The following is a 9,039-nucleotide window of genomic DNA, read 5'->3' on the forward strand; positions in this document are numbered from 1 at the left end:
TCCAGGTTCTATCTAAGCTGTCAGCACAGAGCCCGATGCAAGGCTCAAACTCAGGAGCTGTGAGATCGTAACCTGAGCCAAAGTCGGATGCTTAACTGACGGAGCCACCCAGGTGCCCCTAAAAATTTGTGACATTAATCAACACACTCCTAAATAACCAATGGATCAAAGAAGAAATTGGAAGGAATATTAGAAAATACTTTGAGATGAATGTAAACAGAAACACAACATGTAAAAATCTTTGAGATTCAGCTGAAATAGTGCTTTGAGAAAAATTATAGCTATAAATGACTGGGTTTTTTTAAAGAAATATTTCAACTAAATAAACCAACTTTCCATTTTAAGAAGCTAAAAAAGAAGAACAAACTGAAACCAAAGCAAAAAGGGAAAGAAAATAGAGAGAGGGGAAATTCAAATTCCAAAAATCAGGAATGAAAGATGGGGCATCACTACCTACTTTACAGAAATGAAAAAGATCATAAGGGAATACTATAAACAACTTTACCAATGAAGTATATAACCAAGATGAAATGGACAAAATCCTACTGACAAACTACTGAGACTGATTCAAGAAGAAATAAAAAATATTAATAGATCTATAACCAAGTGAGAGATTAAATTACTTGTTTAAAAACTTACTACAGGGGCGTCTGGGTGGCTCAGTCGGTTAAGCGTCCGACTTCGGCTCAGGTCACGATCTCGCGGTCTGTGAGTTCGAGCCCCACGTTGGGCTCTGTGCTGACTGCTCAGAGCCTGGAGCCTGTTTCCGATTCTGTGTCTCCCCCTCTCTCTGCCCCTCCCCCGTTCATGCTCTGTCTCTCTCTGTCTCAAAAATAAATAAACGTTAAAAAAAAATTAAAAAAAAAAAAAAAACTTACTACAAAAAAAATCAAAAAACCAAAACCAAAACACAAAAATCAAGGAGGTAAGATGGCGGGCCCGCAGTGAGAGGCTGTCAAGGATGAACATAGGTATGCCTGGAAGCAGATTTTAAACTCAGTTTCTATTCAGATCATCTTCTTTCACACCGCCTGATAAACATCTTGATTTATCATGGCATTAACAGCAGTAAAGTGGCCATATCAAACAGAAGTATCTGAAAACATTCATTTCCAATTCAAAATGGAGCTTTATATTGTGTTTGTCATAAATCTATGTATTTTCTCTTGCAGATGACTATCATTGCAAAGTAGAGCTTGCTATGACATCTGATGGCAGGATGAAAGTGTGCTACCACCCTCTGTGGACATTCTGTATAAACATACAAAACCTATCCCTCAGCCAGATCTTGTGCGTAATAATGAAGAAAACATGATCGAGTGCTGAACACCAGATGAGAAGAAAAAAAATGAACATTTTGAGTAAGGACCTATGACAGAACTACTTAGCAAAATGTTCTTTACTACTAAGCACTGTTGGTTTCCTCGTGGACAGTATCATAGATGTCATAGGAACCTGGATCCTCCAAAAGACAGATGATACTGAGGTTTTCAGGAATCAAAAAGATGTTATCTTTTGTCTCATTTGCCATTTGAGAAAAGGCAATTGAGTATATTCACTACTATGTTATGTAGCAAAATGATAACAAAATGTCTTTTCATATAAAAACAACCCATGGCCCAGCTGACTTTATTAATGAATTTTACAAATGTTTAAAGCTGAGTTAACATCAATCCTTAATCTTTCAGAAACCTTCCAAAAAGTAGAAGGAAAAAAACATTTCCCAGCTTATTCTATGAGGCCATTTTTATCTTACTACCAAAACTAGACAACAATATCACAAGAATATAAAACAATGGACCAATGTTCCTCATGAATATGGATGAAAAATACTAAAAAAAAAAAAATACTAGCAAACTGAATCTGTCAACCTATAAAAACGATTATACATCATGAATTATCCTAGAAATACAAAGCTGGTTCAGTATATGAAAATAAGTCAACGTAACTCACTATATTAATCAAATGAAGACATAAGCCACATGACCATCTCAACAGATAGAGGGGGGAAAAAAAACATTTGACAGAATCCAAAATTCTTTCCTGATTTAAAAAATAAATAAATAAAAATCTCAACAAAGTAGAAATTGAAGGAAAGGTCCTCAACCTGATAAGGGTGTATTTCAAAATCCTGCAATGAACATGATACTTATTGGTGAAAGACAAAGCTTTTCTCCTAAAAGTAAGAACCACACAAAGATGTCCACCCCTGCCACTTCCATTTCAATATTGTACTTGAGGTTGTAGGCAGAGCAATTAGATACAAAGGAAAAAATAAAGGCATCCAGATTAGAAAAGGAGAAGTAAAATTATGTTTATTCACAGATGATTTGATTGTATATATACAAAATCCTAAGGAATCACCTAAAAAACTATGTGAGCTAACAAGTGGGTTCAGCAAGTTTGCCTGACACAAAGGGCATGGTGTCTTATGGTGCCTTTTCATCCTTCATCAGTAAAATGAAAATAATCTTACCTGCTTCCCTAACTTAGTTGGGTTCAACAAGACTATATAGGGAGGAGTCCAAATTCAGTGCCGGACACAAAATACGAGCTCGATAATGTGAGTTCCTTCTTTTCTTCATCATTCATCTCACTAATTTGCTATTTAAAGATGGTGGTTAGTAACAATAATTTGATGAAATACAAACGTCCTAGCACAGCTGGATCACCTGACATTCATACATCAGCATAAAATAAATGAATCTAAAACAGTTTGTCTCCTACTATCTGAGCAAAGCTCAGTCAGAATGGGAGTGGATATTTGATTAGCAGTCCTGGCTTCTTTCCCCTGCTCCTTCTTCCATGTTCCTGTTCCATTTCTAGAATCAATCCTACCTAAGGATTAAATACCCTCAGTCCCTCTGGTTGAGGAAAATGGGGTCAAGGCAAAGGGATAAACATTAAACTATGGAGGAAGGTTTAGACTTCTTGCCCACTCCTCATCAAATTACTCGCTATACTCTATTTCCCAAGACAGGAATATGGCTTCTTCCTTCTACTCTACCTTCTCTTCCCCCATCAAAGGAGGAGGAGGAGGGGGAGGAAGTGATGGGGGAGGAGGAGGAGAAGCAGGAGGAGGAGGAAAAGGAGAAAGAAAACCTAACTTTTGAAGATGAAGTTCTAGGGCATGGATGAAAAAGAATATGGAGTTTCAAGCTCACACAAAAGGGGTCAGAGAACTGGAAGATGACATTGATGAGGGAAGACAGAATTACGCATAAAACTATCACTGACCTCTTTCCTCTGTTTCCTCCCAGTGCTGCCAGACCCTAGGTGCTCTCATGCTTTCTTCACTCATTAATGCCCAAAGCATCATGCAGGACAGGAGGTGGGGTAGGGACAGGAAGAATCAAAGGAAACTGTTTGTGCTGGTCTCCAGTCCAAGACTTACACTCAAGGGATACACGACCCCAATGTATCCATATGGTCCAGCCTAGCTTATAGAGGGGTTTGGGACAAAAGCCTCAGCTAATAATGATTATGTGTTTTACTGGACCACTCCCTGTAATGGGTTCAAATGTGTCCTTTTGAAAATACTAATGCCCTAACTCCCAGTATTTATGAATGTAACCTTATTTGGAAATAGGGTTTTACAGATGATAAAGTTAAGATGAGGTCATCAGGTTGCATCTTAATCCAATATGACTGGTGTCCTTACAAGAAGGAGAAATGTGAACACAGAGACACACACACGTTGAGAATTCCTTTGTGATGATGAAGCCGGAGATCAGGGTATGTGTCTACAAACCAAAGAACACCAAAGATTGCTGGCAAAGAGCCAGTAGCTTGGAACAGAGAGGTGTGGAACAGATTCTCACAGCCCTCAGAAAGAACCAACTCTGATCCACCTTGATCTTGGCCTTGTAGCCTCTAAAGTTGTGAGACAGTCAATTTCTCTTGTCTAAGCCATTGGTGTGTGGCAGTTTGTTGCAGCCATGGCAAACTAATACAACCCTTCCAGCAAGCAATGGGACAAGGATTCAGGGGTTCAGGACCTTCGCTATGTCTTCCTTGGGAGGTATATAAACCAGCAAATCCCTTGCTTAGCCTGAGCAGCTGTGGCCAGGGATCTCTTCCTCTCCTTCTTGGCTCCACCCCAGGAGAATATAACCCCAGGATAAAATAATTTTCTAATCTACCTCATCCTGACCCTTTAAATGAGTCCAGCCTTCTCAAGTCCTAAGAGGCATACCCTGCTCCTAGAGCAGAACAGACCTCAGTGGCTCATGTCCTGAGTTTGGGGGTCAGACAGACCAAATTCCCACCCTGGCCCTTCCACATTCCATCTGTGTGACCTGGAATGAGCATCTCAACACCCCCTCTGCTTCCACTTCCAGGATAGTGGAGCCTGCTTCATGGGGTTGTTTTGATGGCACACAAGCACAGTGTCTGTTACGTAGCTGATGCCCATTAACTTCTAACACATGCCTCATAGGACAGCTACTGTTATACACAATGGCCCCAGAGCCCTCCCTCTTGTTCTCACGTCCCCTATCTAAGAGTGCGGCCCCATATCTATGTTTTGGAAGAACCCATGGCTTCCCTTTTGGATTTTGATTTTTGGTCCTCCATGCTATTGCTTCCTACTGCTCCTTCTGAGGTTTGGGCTTCACCCAGAGTCAAGTCCCAGCCTCCACACTCCTCCTCTTGGGCCTACCCAGGGTCTCTCTTCAATAGGTCTCAAGGAGAGATACTGATAATGCAGCCATGCCACCCAAACCTACTCTGGAAAGCCTTCGTCATCATGGAAAATGCCTTGAGGAAGGTTACATAAGTGTTGTCTGTAGAGGTGGATCCAGAAAATGAAAAGATGAATAGGTGCCCAAGCTGGTAGGCTTGTAGCAAATTGAATACATAATCAATTTCACTACTCAGTCTCAGGTTCAGAACTTCTGATGCTGGTCAGAACAAAACAAGCCCGGGATCAAGGTGTTCCAACTGTCATGCTTTGGCAAGCACAATGCAGAGAGGTAATTGCACTTCTAGCACGCTTTGATGAGTCTCATGCCGCCCCTCCTTCAAATGCACAAGGGGCCTTGTCAGAACAGATAACCAAGTGACTCCCACAGACAGGGGTTGTGTGAGTCACCTCGTAGAAATCAAGACCCCAGCTGCTGAGATGAACAATGTCAAAACTGAGAATCTGCTGGAAACAATTCTATGCACAGCACAGTGAATTTCAGCTGGCTTCTGCTCTGCTTATTCCGAGTGGCAAACCCTTGAGTGAGGCTCCAGCAGCAGTTTCCGGCCAGGGGAGACTTTGCCTCCCAGGGGACATTTAGAATGTCTGGAGACATTTTGGGTGGTCACAGCTGGAGAGGCAGTGCTACTGGTATCTAGTGGGGAGAAGCCAGGGAAGAACCCTGCCCAACTAAGAATTATCCTGCCTACAATGTCAACAGTGCCTCAGTTGAGATGCCCTGTCCTAGAAGGAAGGACCAGCACAGCATTACCTCCATGACTTTTATATATGGCTCCTGGCAGCCCACAATCTCGCCCCAATCTGGTTGACAAGCCTGATTGTCCATGTTCACCGTAGGTTAAGAGGATGAACGTCTGAGTTCAAATCCAAGCTACCTCACCAGCTTGAGCAAGATACTTCACTCTGGATGCTGCTGTTGCCTCTTCTATAAAATGGGGATATTAATAAAATTTGCCACCTAGGATTGTTTAAGGACTAAATGAACTACATGAAATAATCCATGCAAAGTGCTTCATTAAGCATCAAGCACTTAAGGAATGATAACTGTGACTTTTCTTAACCCCTGCTTTACTTTATTTATTGCTATTTTTGAGGACACTCTTTGCCATGGCACTGGATGAGAAGCCCTCTCCCTTCCACTGTCCCACCTGTGATCATTCCTGTCCTCTCAAAGTTCAAATGTTCATTCCTCTAGGAAACGTTCCCAGCCCTGCATGTAGGATCAATCAGTCCCTGCTCTGAGCTCCTCGGCATGTTGTTAACTCCTGTGTCCACCCTAAGATTACCCACCAGTCTGCTTTTATAACCTCTGTCAGCATTTGCCATGGGGCTTACCAGCCTGAGAGCACTTCCTCACTCATTGGTTTGCTGCATCAATAATGAACCCTACAACCCACTAACACCATCGCTGGTGGTGAATGCCTCTTGGGCATGAGCATGAGTCCGAGGTTAATAAGACTTTCTAGGGGTGGGGCTGGGAGGGGACAGGGTGGGGTTCCAGTGTAGATTCTCTGATAAGGAGGAATGAAGACCTTTCCCCAATTCATATCCGGGGGACAAAAATCATGGTCATTGCTCTGTTCGCTAAGATTTCTACTGGTCAGGCATTGCACAGACCTTTTCCATGAATGGTCTCCCTGACATTTCCCATGAGGGAGGTATCAAAATGATCCCTATTGTTACAATTACTTGACCAATGTCATATCACAGGCATGACTCCCCAGGTAAGTCTAGCTGCCTCAATGTCTGTTTCTAATGAGCCCGATTTATTGTTCCTCAAACACCAGTCAGTTGGCATCATTCAAGGACAATGGAAAAATCTGGCTTCAAATTAATAACCCTCTTCAGACCCCCAGTGGCAGCTATAAATGCCAGTTGGAGGGTTTTCTAAGCTTTTTGTCTCCCTAACAACAGTAACCATTCTTCAAAAGAAAACTTAAAAACAAGTCTGATTTGTAGAATACATAACACAGAACTGTCCTAGGTTGGAGGAGCTGGGGCAGAGGGTCTCCAGAGCCACACCTACCTGCCACCCCCTCCCTGCTCTGGATGCCCTGGAAGCAGCTAGTCCCACCTTACATTTTGCAGATGTAGAAACAGGGACTCGGGAAGAGGAAATTATTTGCTAAAAGTTACACTGCTCAAAAGCAGCGGGACCAGGAATTAATTCCATGTCCCCGAGCCCTGAATTCAAAGCTCTTTTGAATTCTTTTGTGAATATATTTTGATGCTTCATTTATGACAACTAGGCTTTCTTGCTGACAAGTGCAGAAATATAAAATAAAGCTCAAAAACTCACAAAGGAATACCATGTCTCACCCAATATGATGCCTTCAGTTACAAGATGCGTCCAAATTTGAGATGTTAAAAGTTCTGGAGCTCAGAGGTGTGGATCATAGGAATCTGGCATGTCCACGTTGCTGGTCTAATCTTGTTTGTACTGCAGATCCATTTCCTATGACTTCCAGTGCAATTGCACATCAGATGTCTGTGGGGTAACATCTACTGATGAACAACAGAGAGAGAGAGACAGAGAGAAATAGGATGTGGGCCACTGAGGCAGAGAAGAGGAGCAAGAGGAGGGAAGGCTGGCTTATGCCCCCTCCCCAGTGCAGAGGAATTTACATGGAGCAAAGTTTCCCTGGCAACAGTTTCCAACTGGACTCCATCTGCCCACCAGGTGATTTGAGTCCTGACCAGTCTGTTCTCAGCCCCTCTACCAGGCAGAAGCATGTAGAAGAGCCTGGGAGATCCAGCCCCTCTAAAGCCCAGAGCTGGAGGTGCAAAACACTGAAGATGGTGATGCTGCATCCACTCCCCCAGCCCATCTCTATGCATTTTTCAGGATGAAACTAAACTTACATTAATGCTGAAAAAAGACAATTCTGGACCGCAGAATCAATGAAATGTGGTATATGTGCCAAGAAAATGTTTATTCTGCTGAATTTTAGTGGAAGACACTTCTATTGGTTTCTCTCTATTCTTCAGCACTCTACATTCTAAGACACAAGTTCTAATTTTTTAAAATTAATTCCTATTTTTTGGCGCACAAATCTTTTCCACTTACTCTGTCCCTATGGAAAGGAAGAAGGAATCTACTATTCATCCTTACATGAAGTAGCTTCTAGGCCAAAGAATGGAACTTGTTTTTCAAATGCCTTTACTGAGGCATAATCGATAAGCAAAAAGATTGTGCATCACCAATGTATACAATTTGATGAGTTGGGACCTACATATACACCCATGAAATCATCACCACACTCGAAGTAATGGACATATCCATCACTTCCAAAAGTTTGCTTGTATCCCTTTGTATTTTTGTTTTTGCATTTGATTTTGTGGTAAGAACACTTAATATGAGAGCTACCTTCTTAATACATTTTAAGTTTATTTATTTGAAGGAGAGAGAGAGAGAAAGTGCACGTGCACGTGGAAGGAGGGGCAGAGAGAGGGGAGACGGAATCCCAAGCAGGCTCCTCACAGTCAACACAAGCCCGATGTGGGGCTCAAACTTAGCATCCGTGAGATCACGACCTGAGCCGAAATCAAGAGTCAGTTACTTAACCAACTGACCCACCCAGGTGCCCCTACCCTTTTAATAGATTTTTAAGTGCACAAGACAGTAATCCCATCTATAAGCACAATGTTGTACAGCAGACCTCTAACACTTATTCATCTTGCATAACTGAATATTTGCACCTGTTAGTTAGCAAATTGCCATTTCCTTCTACCCCCAGTCCCTGGCAACCATCATTCTATTCTTGATTTCTCTTAGTTGGACGATTTTAGATACTTCACATAAGTAGAATAATGGAATGTTCGTTCTTCTGTGACTGGTTTATTTCACTTAATCTATGTCCTTAAGGTTTATCCATCTTGTCACAAATGGTAGAAATTCCTTCTTTTTTAAGGCTGAATAATATTCCATTATATGCATATACCATATATGTATTATACCACATATATATAATTCCATAAATGTATATTTCCTTTATCCATTCATCTTTGGATAGATATTGGGTTGTTTCCATATCTTGGCTACTATGAACAATAGTAAACATGGGAGTAGGAATATCAAGATCCTGATTTCAATTATTTTTGGCTATATATGTATGTATGTATGTATACGTACATCCAGAAGTGGGATTGCTGGACCTTAAGATATTTCTATTTTTAATTTTTTGAGGAATCTTCATACTGTTTTCCATAGTGGCTGTACTCTTTTACATTCCTACTAAAGGAAGGGGCTTTGGATGGAAGCAAAAAGGAGTCAAAATTCCTTTCTGGCCAAGCTAACAGTTTCCCAAATACCACTGTCATAAGTAAAAGTCCTT

At 41.5% G+C, this 9,039-nt stretch overlaps 1 pseudogene; it reads left to right on the forward strand.

Moving 5' to 3' along the window:
* The first annotated feature begins 1,053 nt into the window (after nucleotides 1–1,053).
* On the forward strand, nucleotides 1,054–1,479 carry LOC131506236 (large ribosomal subunit protein mL42-like; annotated as a pseudogene).
* Nucleotides 1,480–9,039: the final 7,560 nt, after the last annotated feature.

The sequence above is a fragment of the Neofelis nebulosa genome, chromosome 3, assembly GCF_028018385.1.
Source record: "Neofelis nebulosa isolate mNeoNeb1 chromosome 3, mNeoNeb1.pri, whole genome shotgun sequence".
NCBI lineage: Eukaryota > Metazoa > Chordata > Mammalia > Carnivora > Felidae > Neofelis > Neofelis nebulosa.